At 35.5% G+C, this 18,156-nt stretch overlaps 1 protein-coding gene across 1 annotated transcript in view; it reads right to left on the reverse strand.

Annotated features, from left to right (window-relative positions):
• Positions 1–18,156, reverse strand: part of PIK3C2G (phosphatidylinositol-4-phosphate 3-kinase catalytic subunit type 2 gamma) — a 347,697-nt gene that overhangs the window by 197,318 nt on the left and 132,223 nt on the right. The window lies entirely within an intron of this gene.

Genomic DNA, 18,156 nt, shown 5'->3' on the forward strand with positions numbered 1-18,156 from the left:
TATGCAGGACCTGGTCATCATTATCCCCATTCTACACTGTGGAAACTGAGGCTCAGAGAATTTAAGATTACGCAGCTAGGAAATATCAGAAACAGATTTGTGGTCTGCCTGATTTTACAGTCCCTGTTCTATAAAAAAATACTGATGAGCATTTCCCACATGTATTAGGCTAACTGTGAGAATTCATAAGATGCAGGCCTACATACAAGACTGAAATATAAATACCAAATGATTGACAAAGGCAAATGTGATATAGGATTTTGGCAGAGTTGGAAATTGTCGAGATTGAAGTTGTTCAAGTAAGACTTCAAGCTAGTAACGGAACTAGTGAAGATTATGACTCAGGAAGTAAAGATTATGACTCAGGAGGTCATTCCAGGAAGGGGGATTGAAGGTCAAACACAGTGTTATAGAGGGAAGATTGCTCATAATGTGTTTGGAAAATAGGTGGATAGATTTTATCCAAATGGGAGCTTTTATATTCATTGATTCATTTATGTATTCATTTTGTAAGAGAAAGTGCTTGGGTACTCTCTGATGGACAAGAAGAAAGCCAATATGTGCTTCTTATCAAATGAAATACATTCAATACATACGAGACTTATGAATACAAGTCAGGCCTGGAGTGAATATTTGCATGGTTATATAGTGCTTCAAGAATTGGGAATGCTGAAGTGGCAACTGTGTAAATAATCAGCTGTTGGGTAGCAAGAAGGTTGTTACACTCTAAAACGTTCTCCATAAAAACCTGACCATCCTATTTAAGAGAATCCTTGGATCTTTCTTATGTCTAAATGATTAGAGATGACGTGTACAATTAGAATTATTGCATGGTAAGAGATCAGGAATAGACCTTACTAGTTATACATTTTGATTTAGCAATCCATTTTGTTCTAATCATAATATCACTTTTTCCATGAAATAATTTTATGTTCACTCTGCCTCTGTTTTGCTTTTTTCTGTTTTTAACCAAAATTTCAACTTTTGACAATAGCATTTCTACTGATACCTATAGAAGAATTTTCCAATGATTATAAAAACAAAAGGGTAAATATTATATTCTTCAGAAGTTCCTTTAATTAAAGGAACCAACACAAGAAATGGTTTTCATTTCCTGTGCTCTGACATGAACATAAATGTTTTTATAAACCATAACAGCATGTGAAATAAAAGTAAAATATATTCACAAAACATTGACTAAAAGTAAAAATATTAAATACATATCCATATATTTCCTTTTATTACTTATATAAAAAACTATATATAATATATATACATACACACACATACACATATATATAGTACCCACACTCACAGGCACACATTGACAGAATTACACGCAGAGTAGTTAGTCTATTGATTTCTGAATAGTAATTTCATTTCTTAATTTGTAAGATCAGATTTGTAAAATCAGCTTCATCATTCCAGAATAAAAATTAAGATACTGACCATACAGAGGAACTCGTAGCCTGAATTATTCAGTTCTAGCTCACATCTATTTGAAAATAGTAGGCACAAAAAGATGTATAGCTTTTTTTATCATTTAAAAAGTAATCCTAGGGGCCGGCCTGGTGGCATAGTAGTTGTCTGCACTCTCCGTTTTGGCAGCCTGGGGTTTGCAGGTTCGGATCCCAGGCGAGGACTTACGCACTGCTTATCAAGCTGTGCTGTGGTGGCATCTAACATATAAAGTAGAGGAAGATGGGCACGGATGTTAGCCCAGGGCCAGTCTTCCTCAGCAAAAAGAAGAGGATTGGCAACAGATGTTAGCTCAGGGCTGATCTTCCTTACAAAGAAAAAAAAAAGTACTCCGAAATAGTTTAATCAATAATGAATATAGTTGATAACATCTGAAGAATTAAATGCTATAACTTGGTACTCTTTGTCTCTTTCTTTCCTACAATGAACCCAGTTTCAGAAAGTTAATCTGGTCACTCCTTGCTCATTTCTGCCTCTGTGTCTTTATATGAGGTTCTTGAAATCTGCTCAGTTTACCCTTATCCATCATCTCCTTGAAACATAGTGTCAAAACCTCTTCTCCAAGAATTTACCTCAGCTAATGTCACCAACCCTAACACTTTTATTTTTCATTCTCTTGAGAGTTAATGTAATTATCTTACAATTATTATGATCTTACTTTATAAATATTCTTTCATTGTTCTGGATTTAATCACTCATTTATATTTTTCTTATTCTTTTAGGAAAGAATATAACCTTTCTGAGGTGAGGCAATAATACTTATATTTTTAAAATCAGTTCACTGCATATTTTACAGTACTCTACACTCAGTGAGTACCATTAAATGTCTCTGAGATGCATATAGTTGTTTCTCATAGTTTGAGGGTTAATATTGTCAATTAAAACATAGCAACAGTGACCATTTATTTCAACATAGCTTTCATTTAAATATGTTTTATGCAAAAATATATCATACATTAAATTCTAATCTGATATCTCTAACCTAATGGAGTACAGATCTTAAATGCTGCTGATAATTGGTCAATTTTTTTTTTCTCCTTAATGGAAACTGGTATTCAGTCCCATTACTGAATTAAAATTTTGTTTATTTAAAGTTTTACATTTTTATAGCTTCATTTGAATAATAAAATGCATAGATAGAAGTAGGAGATTAAAAGAAAACAAAGCTTAAAGAACAGCTAAATCAGGGGTTTAAGTAGAATAACCTGCATTGTTGCACTTGGCACTTGTGTCTCTTGGACGTACTTCTGTCTTTAGCACGCTGCTCTCATACTTTTATTTTGTCTTTATCATCTGCTCCACTGGTTTGTCCTTTGCTGTATCATTGGAAAATCTTGTATTTCTCTTATTACTGTAAATGATTTTGAGTTTATTGCATACCGAAAACAAATAGGCCCATACACAGTATTTTTGCAAATAAGTAACTAAACGAATGAATAAGCCAACTAAGCATTCTTGGGAAATAAAAGTTTTGAATTCCAGCCTTAGATATAGATGGTATTTAATATATAGGTCAGAGGTTCAATAAAGAAACAGTAGTGCAATTGGAAGAGTGAACATTCACACATTGATTGAAATAAATGTATCAGGTAGACAGTCATGACCCCACCTCAAAGCTGTTTATCCTTTTCTTTTTGGAGGCTTAATTTTTTTCATGCATAAAAATAACACCCTGCAGGACCAGCTCTGGGGGCCTGATGGTTAAGCTCGGTGCACTCCACTTGGGCAGCCTGGGTTCAGTTCCTGGGCACGGACCTACACCACTCGTCAGTGGCCAAGCTGTGGCAGCAGTTCACATACAAAATAGAGGAGGATTGGCAACAGATGTTCGCTCAGGGCGAATTTTCCTCAGAAAAAAAAAAAAAAACAACACCTTGCAGATAGGGTAGCTATAGAATTGGCAGATTTAGCAAATCAATGTACAAGACACCCAGTTAAACCTGAATTTGAGATAAACAACGAATATTTTTTAGCATAACTATGTCCTAAATACGGCATAGTATATACTTATACTAAAGATTATTCATTGTTTATTTGAAAGTCAAATTTAACTGCGCTTTTGTATTTTATCTGGCAACCCAACTTGCTGGTGACATGTTAAGATAAGTACTTCGTACATACTAAACACATGGTAAGTGGTGGTGAAGGTATTGGTATTGTTAATACCAATACTTCTTAACGCTGATAATACTTCTGTGACTGTTAGAGGTAACAGAGTATAATTATTAAGTGCGGGAGCTCTGGAGTCAGACTGCCTGATTCAGATCTCATTCTCCCAACAGCTTTGTGACCTTGAGCATGTTACTTAATGTCTCAATTTTCTTACCTGTATAATGAGGATAACAACAGTACCTAATGGTAGAGCTGTCATATGGATTAAATGATTTAATACTGGTAAAATATTAAACAGTGCCAGACACCATCAATAAAAACCCTGAATACTGCTAGTTATGATTGTGGTTTAGGGTGAACAACAGTCCCAGTTTGCCCAGAACTGAGAGGTTTCCTTGGACATGAGTCTTTGAATGCTGAAACCTGGACAGGTCGGGACAAACTGAGACACACAATTTGTGGTTGTAGCTAGGGAAACAGAACTCACATATAAGAGAATATGTAGCAGTTAGTGCTAAATAATTACAGAAATCAAATGTTAAGGGCATTGACTATATTCTATATTTACCAGCTCCTAACTGAAATAATTCAAGAAAATCATATTGAACTGGTATACAGTACACCAAGGAGGACATAAGGAGGGAGGAGATCAGTCAGGTGGACTGACTTGAAACAATTAATTCTCAACTTGGTAAGTAATATAAACAAAAGGACTTTGGGAATCCAGAGAAAGGCTTAACTGACTCTAGCAAAGAAGGGACGAGATTTACAGAAAGTATTTAAACTGGGTGTGGAGAGGTGCCGAAAATTTTTCCAGGCAAAAGGGAATAAGAGCATTTCAGTATTTTCAGACAGCAGGGAGACGGGAAGGTCAGATCTCCAAGCAGTAGCAGGTATGTTGGCATGGTCTGACCATGCGTGCGTTGAGCGAAGAGTAGGAAATGAAGCTGAAAAGGCAAGTGAGGGACCAAATGCGAAGGGTTTTCTATTTATGTATTTGTTATTTATGTATATAGTGTAGAAAGATAAAATTTAAATTAAATATGAAAAATGATGCAAAGGGAAGGTACAGATAAGAAAGGTGGACCCAGGGGACAGGTTAGTATGCAGAATTCATGCTATGACGTCATGTTAGAGGGTCAGCTAAATTTTTCATCCCAAGTATGTAAGCTGCCAAAGAGAAGTAATACATTTAATGAGTGTTTACTATATACCAAACATTGTTCTTAACACTACCAGTCTTCTCGTGTCTTTAACCAGCTCTGAGTCTAGAAAAGAGTTTTCAAAAATTATTTTGGCTTTAAAAGTTAATATTCATTTTATTAAATTTTTAATTAAAAATAGTTTTTCTTAACCTTTTAAGTTCAGCTTATATATCTTATACTATTTACAAATGTAGTAAATTTTTTTATGTGTGTGAGGAGGACTAGCCCTGAGCTAACATCTGATGCCAATCCTTCCCTTTTTTCTTGAGGAAGACTGGACCTGGGCTAACATCCATGCCAATCTTCCTCTACTTTATATGGGATGCTGCCACAACATGGCTTAACAAGAGGTGCGTTGGTGCGCGCCCGGGATCCGAACCTGCGAACCCCGGGCTGCTGCAGCAGTGCGCGAGCACTTAACTGCTGTGCCACCGGGCAGTCCCTAAACGTAGTGAATTTTAACAATCACTTTCACGGTGGGAAGTTATTTGATTACCGTCTTCTCAGTTAGAAACTTAATTCTCTTAAACATTTTTGACTTTATTTATGAATTTAATATTTTCAATTTTCTCTTGAAGTAGCTCAGTGGTCTATCTTGATAGAGAAAATTTTCCTAATATATCTAGTACATAATATAATACGGTGCACTGTTACTCAAATATTTCATATTATTTATAAACGTAGTACCATTTCAACTTAAAATCACAAGTTTATTTGATTACTTGGCTAATCTGTTACTCTAAAGGTCAAATTCTCCTAAATATTAAAAAAAACGTTAAAATGGTATATATACATATATAATAATAATTACTATAGTTTAATTCTTTTAAATATTTCTATACCTAATTATAAATCTAAGAATTAAATAATGTTTTCTCAAATGTACCAAAATCTTGACAATTGTTGAAACTTGATGACAGTATGTGTACGCGTGGGGTCCATAGTCATGATACCATTTTCTCTATTTTTACAAATGTTTGAATATTTTTATAATTAAAAAAATTAAAATGCCTTGTCATTAAAGAAGCAAACATGTTATCCCAAACAATCTTGGAAGTGCCTTTCTAAGCAATTTTTGTGTTGCTTCTCAGCTTGATGAGGTTTCCTAACCACAAGACTGGTTTCTGGGTAGGATGCTGACCAGTCGAGACTGTTTTGTAATTTCTAGGTCAATGGCCTTCAACTGAGGGAGTCTTTAAACCCTTGTTCTCTAGATTCACATTAGAAATTATGTAATTTTTCATACTGACATTGATATTCCACTACATCCCCACATACCTGCCTCCCCACCCCACTCCTGGCTTCTCAGCTCCCTATCTCCCTGCAGGCTGCTACGTCACTTAAATAATTTCGTTTTTCTCTGGATCTTAAAATATTTAAAGGACTCTTCTTCTGGTTCCAATGACCACTCAACTTAAGAGAAATTCTACCTCACATACATTCTTGCCCTGATTACTTGAAGATTTTAGTTACTAGGTCACTTTTCACTCCCTCCAACACCACTTATATCACAATTATTTGTGATTTCGCTATCCATGTAGATGATTCTTTCAATATCCTGTACTCTCAGTTCCTTAATCTCCTTTTCTTTAATGATTTTATCTTTAATATCAGTCAATCCCATGTCATATACTTGACCCTGTCATTATTAATGTTTGCAAACTCTCCTTAATTTTAATTTCAGGCATCTCACTCTCCACCCACCCCCCTCCTATTTTTCCAGTTCACTGCCTCTAGTATCCCAATGCTTACAATCTTTTGTCCACACAGGCTTCTATAATTCATCAATTCTTTTGCTCTCCTTAACACAGCTCATGTCCTCACTACCCTCCTTATACAAGTTAAATTTCATGGTTTTCATTATTATCTATGCCTTGCATGTATCTTCAATTCCCTTGCCTCTCTTGCTTCATGATATGCTATGGTAAACATTTCTGGTTAAATCCAGCTCTCCACCTATTTTTTGGGCAAGGAGAAAGGCACATTTTTCTGGTTGGCCTGGCTTTAAATTTATAAGCAATAATTTCAAGTGAGCCCACTGTACTCAAACGCCCAACATCTTCTGCCCCATTCAAAAGATGATCTCTTTTCCTTCACTCCAAAAGCAACTACCATTACATCTATCCACCTAGCTGTTCCCTACTCTTCATTTTTTCCTGTTACTGTGTGTGGAGTCTGTGTACCAATCCTCTCATGCCATAGATCCTAATCCCTATCATTACTCAACAACTTTGCACCAGAAATTTTCTCACTTTCTCTTGTCTCATCAATGTTGCCTTCTCTATTTGATTTTTTTCACCAGTATATTAAAAAGCTGTTATTTCTCCAATCCTAAAAACAAATAAAACTTCTCTTATGATTCCACCTCCTTCTTCAGCCACTACCCCCTTTCTCTCCTTCCTTTCCCAGTAAAACTCCTAAAATCATTGTCTTTGATATCTCTCTATCATCTCTTGAATCTATTCCTATCAGGCTTTCACTTCCACTCCACCGAAACAGCTTTTTTGATGACTTCCCAAGACCTCCACGGTGCTACTCAGATCTCAATGTTACTTGACCTGTCAGCAGCATTTGACAAAGTTGATCATATCACCTTTACTTTTATACTTTCTTTATTGAGTCTTGAAGGATTCCACGCTCACCTGGTTTATCTTTTACATCTTTGACTGCTCCTTTTTAGTCTTCTTTTCTGCTTCTGCTTTATCTCTTTGGCTTTTAAATGTTGGCTTGACTGCTAAATATTTGGACTTCTTTGCCTTTCTACCTTTTCTCATTTTCCTATGACATCATCTATTCCTATGGCTTTAAACCTTGTCTTTGTGTTGATCATTTCCTCATTTTTATCTGTAGTCCAGAGAAAGATGTTCAGCAGTTATTGCAGATTTTAATAGGTCCAAATGGATCTCTTGATATCTTTTCCCACCCCCAGAAACATGCCCCCCCCGGAACTCTATTCTTTCAGTTGTTCAGACAACAACCTTGGTATCACCATTTAACTATTTCTCTTATGCCCCTCATACAACCCATCAGAAAATTCTGTTGACTTTATTTTCAAAAAGAAACCCAGAATTCAATGATTTCCCACTCTTTCTATTACTATGCTCTAGTCTAAACTACTATAATCTCTTATCTGGATTATTGCACTAGCTTCCTAACAGGTTTTCTTGTTCCTGCCATTGTTCTTCATTTGATCTTCAACACAACAGCCAGAGTGATTCTGTTAAAATATAAGCCAAATCATGTCTTTCATCTTCTGAGTACCCTCTAATGACTTTCCATCTCACTTAGATTAAAGCCATATTCCAATAATGGCATAGAAATTTTTATGTACCCTGCCCTTACCTTCTCCCTTTTCCCCTCTGACCCCATTTCCTACTACTCTTCCCCTTGCTCAGGTTAATCCAGCTACATTCGCCTCATTGCTTTCTCTCTAACACCCCAAACTCATACCTCAATGCTCAATGCCTTTGCATATGCTATTTCTTCTCCTGGTATTCTCTTCCTTCAGATACCTACACCATCCATCCTCTCACTTCATTGAGGTCTTTTTTCAAATACCAACTTTTTTTTTTTTTAGATTTAAACATGATTTTATTATCTTCATGACTGGGAAGATCAATGACCTCTTGGAATTCTATTTTCTAATATACAAAATTGAACATTAAATTTGGTGCATTAATTCAATAAATATTTGTTGAGTTTTCACTATGAGGCCAGCACTATTGTAGATAAGGAGATGTATGAGCAAATAAACTGAATCAATGCCCTCTCTCTTCATGGCACTTACATTCCGGTGGAGAGAAAACCTAGTAAATGAAAAAATTAAGCAAGTGCTGTAATGTGTTAAAAGATGATAAGTGTTATGGAGAAAAATAAAGCAAGAATGTGAAAGAGGAATTCTGGGAGCAACATCCAGATAAAATAACACTGATGCTGTGGCATTTGAATTAAGACTTGAAAGAAGTGAGGGAGTAAGCCATGTCTATATTTGGGAAAATCATTCCAGAGAAAAGAATCAGTCAATGCAAAGCCCCTGGGGCAGGAATGTGTCTTGTGTTCAAGCAGAAGCAAGCAAGTCAATTGTAACGGCAACAAAGCGAGCAAGGGGAGAGAAGCTGAAGAGATTAGAGAAGTAATGAACTATGCAGTAAAATCTTGTACATCATTGTAAGAATTTTGGTTTTTCCTTTGAGTGAAGCAAGAGCCATGGTTTGCTTCTCAGCAAGGGAATTTTTTCATATGACTTAAGGTCAAAAAGAATCTCTCTGGTTGCTCCACGGAGAATACTGTAGAGGAGAAAAGATGGAAGCAGGAAGACTAGTAAGATACTTTTAAGTATTTCATGCCAGTTATAACGTCAAATGCCACCTTCATAATAAGGCCTTTCCTTGCTACTCTGTCTTAAAATTGCAACTCCCTGACCCTCGTGCTCCTTGTATCTCCTAATTGTTTCATTTTTCTTCCTAGCTCTTATCAATATCTTATAAGTATTTATCTTATTCCTCTTAAAAGCTACATAAGGACGCACAGGAATTTTTGTCTATTATATTCATTGTTGTATCCTTGAAGACTACAACATGACCTAACTCATGGAAGATGCTTAATAAATGCTTAATGAATAAGTTCTTCCTATGGATAGGACCACAACTCTTACATCTACAAGCCTGACGCCTGGTTGGGTTCTCTGTATCACATGGCTGTCCAACTCTATGGTCCCAAATCTGATTATATTACATTAATTCTCACGAAACGCTCTGAAAATAAATTTTATCATCCTCATTTTTAATGCTGAGAAAAACGGGTCTCACAAAAGTTAAGTACCTTGCTGAAAGTCAGACACCTAATGAATAGTAGAACCAGGTTTTCATCCAGGTGTAGTGAAGTAGATTCTAAACTATTAACTATTACTTCAAGAGTTAAGAGAGCCAACATTTTCACATGTTAAAAACAAACTGGTGCTTTGGAGAAGCATAAGTTTTCCAGATTTTGATAATAAAATAAAATTTACCCTTTGGGTCATTATATATAGCATAGAATTAATGAATTTGATCTTTATTGTATTGGCATTGCAGAATCATTGAATAGGGTAGATGAAATAATAAACAACAGTATTACTAGTAAGGAAATTATAACATCCTAAACTAAGAATTTAGTGGAGGTGGAGAGGAAGGTACTGATTCATGAGACATTTTTATAAGTGACTTGGTAGATATAGAGGGTATTGGAAGGAAATTAGCCCAGCTACATAAATGAGTGGCTAGGAAAGTTGTTAGGAAAGTAAGTCAAACTATGAATGGTTGACCGAGCCTGAAGTGCAGGCAGAGGTGAGGAGTGCAGTTTCTGCTGGCACTGAACTCCAGGTTTAGTGTGAGCAGTAAAGTCAAAATACGAAAGGGTTAATACATTCGATTTCTGAGTTTAAAACTTCAGATGAAGAGTCATTCCTAGGGATGACAAGATTTAATATGTAGCCATGGAAAGCAGTTGCTGAAGTGTGAAGGAGCTCTAATTTATTGGTGAAAAGGGATGTCAAGGGCTCTTGAGGCTTGAGGTTTTAGCTGAATCAACCATTTAGAAATGCAACTGTCTAGAATGGTGGTAAGATATGGGATGGTGAGAAACACTAGGAATGGTGTCCCAGAAATTTTCCCACTTACCTGGTTTTCCCATTTACACCCAGAGAAATGTACATAAAGTAGACCACAGAGTTATATATTTATGCCCACTTTGACAATCTGCTTTGCTTGGGGAACACTAATTAAAATATTCCCAAACTATCCTCCAACAAATGAAGTTGATTAAAAAATAAAAAAAGAAAGGGAAAGAGAGAAAGCAGAAGGAGAAATATTTGTTAAGGCCAGGAGCTGTACAAGGCATACTGCATAATTTTATGTCATTTCACCCTCAAAAAATATCAATTCTTTCAATTATTGATGTATTCAACATATATTTATTGAGTAACTATAGTTGCCAGGTCCTGTGAAAGGTACTTTTTGTAGGCATTATTATTCTTGTTTCGCAGATCAGGAAATGGAGGCTCAGAAAGTTTAAGTCAGTTGCCGAGGACCAAAAAAGCCTGAGGTGTCACAGCTGGGATCACTTATTACTTCCACATAAAACACCAAAAACGGTGGGTACAGTGTCATCCAGAGGTTGGAGCACCAAGTGGACCAACTTTAATGTATGTACAGAAATAACAAATGACTTCTCCAGGATAGTTATTGCTAAGGATCTTGGGCAAAGGAAAGACAAAAGAGAAATAGCTGATCTTCACTTGTTATTAACCAATTCTCAAACTAGAAGGAATTGCCAACTATGACACTGAAAATGAAACCTGGATAAATGGCATTATTATACATCATGAACAAATTATCTCACTGTAGTCACATGCTCAGTAATAAGGTTTATTATAAAAATTTTACACCAAATAATTCAAAGTTTAAAAATCTAGCTCAATAATGGAAAGATCCAAGCAGAGCAGAACCCTGCCAGGTCTTTTCACACCATCCTCTCATAGAGTTTTCATGCCCAATTTTTTCAGAAGTGGGTGGCCAGTCCTTCTTTCTAGTCTTTCAGCTTTGCTGAAACCTGTCCACCATGAATGACCTTGCTAGTACTTGAAATACCAGTGGCATAGCTTTCAACATCACACAGCTGCCACAGTCTGACAACCAATGCAGGCCGAGGTAGTGAGAACGGCAAATCTTAACCACTAGACCACCAGGGCTCACTGTAATAGGTTGAGCAACACTTTAGTGATCCATTCTGTTGCTGTTGTAAGGGATCTTTAAGTTCTTTGCCTTTTAAGTTCCCAACTTGTTCAGTGAGTACAATCTTGCATTTGTAGTTCACAGTCATAAACTTTTAAAATAACCAAAGGATTGATGAAAATTTTTACTTAAATTTTCTTCTTCTGAATTGTGCTAGCAGGCAGATGAGTGGTGTGAGTGAGATAAATGTTGGCTGTTGAAATGTAAAAACATGTATCAACAGGCAATCTGTGAATGCTGCTCGATTCCTTTGTTAAATTTCTCTGAAACTAAACGATGCACATATTTCCAACATTTTCTGACATTTAGAATATTTCAAGATACTTTTCTCAACAAGTCTCTAAACTAGTTTGTTTTTATAGTGATTTTTCTGCTCCCACTTCCACCCATTTCAAATTCTATTATTAAACTTTAATTATAAATTTGAATAGGAATAAAACAAAGAAAGAACAATAGTAGGAGGAGTCAAATGTCAAGAACCAAGATCTGAATTCTATGTAACTAATTTGTGATATAACCTTGGGAACTGGAATTTGGGGGATACTTCTTATGCTTTCTAAATAATTCAAAAAATATATCCTTTGGATGTACCAAATATATATTAAGGATCTTGATATGCATTATCTCAATTTATTTTAACAATAACTCTGTTAGACATATACAGAACATGAAAAACATTAGGGAAATTAAGTAATTTTTCTAAAACCATACAGCTAGTAGAGACCTGAGTTCTAATTTCTACGTAAGCATGTTTTCCTACAAATCTTGCTTTCTTACTATTACATTATTCTGACTTTTATTGTTATTGTTATATCTTTCATAATACTTAAGTGAGTTGGAAAGTCATAGCGGAGAGGGCACAAGGTCAAATTTTGGCTCTTCTACTTAATAGCTTTGTGTACTTAGCCTCTCAGTACTAATTTCTTCATCTGAAAAATGGAGATAATAGAGTTGTTGTGAATTAGTGAAATAATATGAAAAAGTGACGAGCACTAAAGTATCTAACATTAACTGTACTATGTCTACCACGAGGCAATGCTGTCATGATAAGAGAGTATTGAAAACAGAGAGTTAGATAATTAGAATTCTTACTAATACTCTTCAAGTCAGAGCCATATCAGAGTTGATAAACCTTAGTATTCTGGTCTTAACTGCCGAGAAAGGATAGTAAAATATTCCAGAAGATTATCCAAGTCACCACGTAATCACCAATTCAGTTCCTGAAGTTCCTTAATCCTGGATAGGGGTTCTCTTGACATTTGACACAACTATTTCCAAGAATAAATAATTGTGAATGAATACATTGAATTTGCGTTTATAATCCAATCAAGGAAGACTTGAAATCACTGAATGAAATGTTTAAAATTAATATGTTGAGACAACAGAGTTGGAAAATAGACTCTAGCATCTGTTGTAACTGCCTGAAATAGCTAGGAGGCTTTAAAAGATCACATTGCTTAAATCATGTTTATTATCATTTGTTTATAGTTTCTATCCTTTTCACAAATCAGCTGTAAATTATGTATATAATAAGCACTCAATAAAAACTTACAGAATAGATAGATGAAAGAAAGAATGGATGACTAACATAATACCCTCTCTTTCCTCAACATACTTCTTATACACTTTTCTGTCTCTGTTCACCAAAGTCCACAGGTCTATTCGTGCAGCTGCCCCCACAACATCTAGTAACTGAAGCTCTAAACTAAGTCTTAAGAGATTTTTCGGAGTCATCGATCAGTTTATGTCAATAGTTCTTTGAGCTGCAGCCTCTCTAAAAGTGATGGTAAATTTTCCTTGGAAGAAAATAACAGAAGTTCCACCATTTTGGTAAATTAATGACATTTACAGCGCCTTAGGAAACATATTTACACAGGCCACAATTTAAAAAGGAAAGTGACATGTACATTAGGATTCTTCCCTTTAACAATTTCAGATGACTAAACTCAAGCAAGATACATCAATTATTTGACATTCTGTCAAGAGTGGTTAGTATATCAGGCAGACTGTCAACTCTGAAGACAAGCACTATTTATGCAAGCTGTTCACTCGTCATTGGTCAAAAATGAATCATACATGCCAAAATAAGAACAAGAATTCTAAGTTATTAAACATGACAAGTATTTGATTGAAATGTCCAAGTCTGGATTTTCTTACAATAAAAGCAACACATATGAAGTTCTTTAGACAAGGAAAAATAATGTAACAGTCTTTCTCTTGTAACTACAATAATTGCACACAAATCAAATAGAAAATTGAGTTAGAAGAAAAATCTCCATTCAACCTTTTCAAAGAGTGATCTTTTGATGAACAAAGATAGAAAGTAAAACAGGGCTTCAAAATCAAGGACTTACTCACTAACTGATACAAAATAAAAAAGAACTATGAAACTTCATAGTCCAGGAAAAAAAAACTAGAACATAGGAGCCAGCAAAAATTAGAAACTGTTCAGTAATTCCTCAAAGCTCGTAGAGAGTCTCAATACAGAAAATTATATTTTAAAAAATAGTAAGTGGCCGCTTGGTACAGTCCCCCCATAAAACACCTCCTGCCAAATCACTAGATGTAGACTATCATTTTCAATCAGGGTTTTAAGAAACAGCATAGTTAAGTCATAGTTAAGGCATCTCACACTGTGGACTCAATCAGTGTTAACATCAAATACTTCTTCAAAAACTTTTATTCCAGAGCATCATTTTTTTTCTAAGTCATTTAACTCAACTTTCCTCAATTCCAGAGAGCTGAGGGAGACGATTTTTTAAAAAGAGCAAAAGTGATTATCAGAATACCAATGGCTGACTCTATACATTTAGTATATGACCTGTTCTGATTGCCTGCTGTTTGACGTACAGTAGTCAAGATAAGTTAACCTGTAGGCAGTACAAACGTATGTGGTGTGATTATTTTTTTAAAAATTCATTTAACAGGTATTTTTGAGTACCAATTATATGTACTATATGCAATGTTCTGTGCTTAAGGACAGATGGTTAAGACAGGGCCTCACAGTCCAGAAAGGGAACATAGGGTTTTATCTATACCAAATTTATTCTCCCCTTCACACCTAAATAAATAATCTTATTTTGCTGAGATATCAAAACCTTCAGGGAAGATGATCAGTTTAGAGATAAATTCTGAATATTCTAAGTTAATTGGGTAAGTCAATTTACCTCATTGCCATCTGATCAGGTGATTTGTTCAGGACGACATGTGATCTAATACATGATATAGGAAGTTAACGCTGCTATGGGGTTTATAGACAATTTTTCTTGCTGGCAAAGCATCAGCCCCCTTTTCTTTGCTGCATGGTGTCATGTATGGATGTACTATCAACTGTGGCAGTCTTCTCGTAACCATAATATGAACCAGACTGAGGACAAGTCAACACACTGAGTTGACAGAGCGGAAAGATGCAAAGAAACTGGGTTTATGAAAAAATCAGCGAGCAGCTGTAATAATAAACTCTGGAACCACTATACTAACAAGCTTCTTGCTATGTGAGATAATTAATTTTTCACATTGTTTAAACCAGATTAATCAGGATTTTCTGTTACCTGCAGCCCAAAATATCTTAAAGAAAAGGGAAATGGTGAAGTAAACAAAAGTATGCAATATGCTAAGAACTGTACTGGCGGTGTGTTCAAGAGCTAAGGTCAGAGACATCCTCAAAGAGGATAAAAATTTGAGCTGAGTCCTAAAGGACTCTGTGTAAACAACAGGACAACTGCATTCCAAGCAGAGAGAAATGCCATGAACACAGTCATCGGGGCATCAAAGATCTCTGAAAATTTGAGTAACTACTTGAGAATGGAAAAGACTATGTATGGATGTAGAAAGCCATACAAAATGGGGGTAGGAGGTTGTCAGAGTTGAGATCATGAAAATCTATTACAAGGTCATATTAAAGGATAATAGATTTTTATCTCACAGTCTATTAATTCTAAACCCTGTCAGCAGGAAAGAGCTGTCTAGAATTAAGGAATTACGCTAACCAGCTGGAAGTTACCCAGGAACTACAGCCTATTTTATGAGTTAGGGATCAAGTTGTATTACGTAAAGATTATTCAGAGAGCAGAGTAGAGGATGCACGGGCTGAAGATAGGTAAGAATGGAAGTGAAGGAAAAAAATTAGGAGGCTGTTGCAATAGTCCAAGTAGGTGACACTGAAGGCTTGACCTAAGGTGCTGGCCATGGAAACAGAAAAGAAGGGACAAATTCAAGACATACTTATGAGAAACAACAGCCAGGTGTTAAGGATTGATTGAATGAGGAAGGTTATTAGGTAAGAAAAATGCCTCCCAGATTTTCTGTGTTGGGTGTCTTGGTAGTGGCTATAAACCAGGACATTGCGCACAAAAAAGAAAGTTTGGTAATGGTAGGGGCAAGGACTGAAAGAGTAGACGGTAGGAATATTTAGTTCAATTTTGGACCTCTTAGGCCAAGATATCAGTCACCCACCATAGCTATATAAAAATCTTAATAATGAGCCCTCCAGGTAAAACGGTTACAAAATATATCCATAGGTTAAATCTCTTGGAAATATTTATAGAATTGTTGAACAAAAGACATTTTTAGAGGATGTCTGTCAAAATGATGATTCTTAATCAAGCAGTTAGGCAATAGTCCTTTTTGTCTGTCAAGACCAATTTTAGTTTTTGAAAAGAAAGCCAATCAATATATGTAAAGGTGAGTACTGGTTTTCCTTTCATGCCCTCTACCACTTGATGGCCAAATTTTTTTAGTCATCTATATTGCTTTACCTCTTTGGCAGACACTGTTTTGGGTTTACCATATCAAACAGCGTTTTGCTTCTGTATTTAGATATATACCTGGTTCACTTTCTTACACTCCTTTGCAGTTAGGTGGGGCCTTGTTACTGACTTCTGACCTACAGAATATAGGCAAAAGCGGTGTGTCCACTCACTCCTGTTAGAATGGCCATCATCAAAAAGACAAGAGATAACAAATGCTGGCATGGATGTGAAGAAAAGGGAACCCTTGTGCACTGTTGGTGGATTGTGAATTGGTACAGCCACTATGAAAAACAGTATGGAGGATCCTCAAAAAATTAAAAATAGAACTACCATCTGATTCAGCAATTCCACTTCTGGGAATATATCCAACGGAAATGAAAACACTAACTCAAAAAGATGTCTGTGCCCCCATGTTCACAGCAGCATTATCTACAATAGCCAAGACACAGAAATAACTTAAGTGTCCATCAACGGATAAATGGATAAAGAAGTTGTGGAATATATACACTGGAACACTATTTAGCCATAAAAAATTAGGAGATCCTACCATTTGCAACAACATGGATGGACGCTGAAGGCGTTATGCTAAGTGAAATAAGTCAGACAGAGAAAGACACTGTGAGGAATCTAAAACAAAAAACAAAAAACAACTCAGAGAAAGAGATCAGCCTCTTACTTATCAGAGGCAAAGGGTGGGGAAGGGGAAATTGGAGGAACGTGGTCAAAACGTACAAACTTCCAGTAATAAGATAAATAAGTACTAGAGATACAATTTACAACATGATGACTATAGTTAACACTGCTGTAGGATATACAGGAAAGTTGTTAAGAGAATAAATACTAAGAGTTTTCATTACAAGGAGATAATTTTTTTTTCTTTTCTTCTTTCTCTTTATTGTATCTACATGAGATGATGGATTTTAGCTGAATTTATTGTGGTAATCATTTCACAATATATGTAAATCAAACCATCACGCTCTACACCTTAAACTTATATAGTCATGTAAGGTATGTCAATTATTTCTCAATAAGACTGGAAAAAAAAAGACAAGAAAAAAAAAAAACTGGTGTGTGCTACTTCTAGACCTGGTACCTAAAAATACCCTCAACATGATGCTCTGATTCTCTCTCTTTTTTTATCTGGGTCCAACTTCAGGGACTCCTGGTAAAAACTCCAAATTCGGGGATGACTAAGCCATAAGATAAAAGCCTGGCAAGTACCAGCAACATGCTGATACTTGCTGATTCTCTGCCACCAATCCAGATCTTTCTCTTGCTCTTCAGGCTTTTATATCCAACTGCTTCCTCAGTATTTTTACATTTTATTGTTGCCAAGTTCTTATCTGGACTACAGGAATTTATTTTCTAACTCATTTAATTTGATGAAATGGCGTGACTTGAATTTCATTAGCATATTGCTGGTTGCTTAATTAAATATTGTCTTTGAGAAAACGGAGAAAGTCTTTTTATATAATATGTATTAAAAAATAAGTACAGTCTACTAGGTAAACTACTCAATAATTGTTTTCTTATCACTCACAATTTACTAGTAAAACTAAGAGAGCAAATTTAGTGTTTTAAGTATGAATCAGGAACTTCAAAAGAAAGATTCTGGGAAAAATCTACTGTTTCCTTCAAAACTCTTTCAAGTATACAATTTTTTTTTTGGAGCTTACTGCATATATCTATTAATACTATAATTGACAGCACTTGTGGGTCACACCAACACCTAATGGCAAAAATTTTGAGCTATTAGGTATAAAGATCTCAATTTGGGATATTGTTTTCTCCTCAGTTTTGCTTTTAAGTTAAGGAAAAGCCATGTCTGCAGTACTTGAA

Source organism: Diceros bicornis, chromosome 17, assembly GCF_020826845.1.
Source record: "Diceros bicornis minor isolate mBicDic1 chromosome 17, mDicBic1.mat.cur, whole genome shotgun sequence".
In the NCBI taxonomy this organism is placed as follows: domain Eukaryota; kingdom Metazoa; phylum Chordata; class Mammalia; order Perissodactyla; family Rhinocerotidae; genus Diceros; species Diceros bicornis.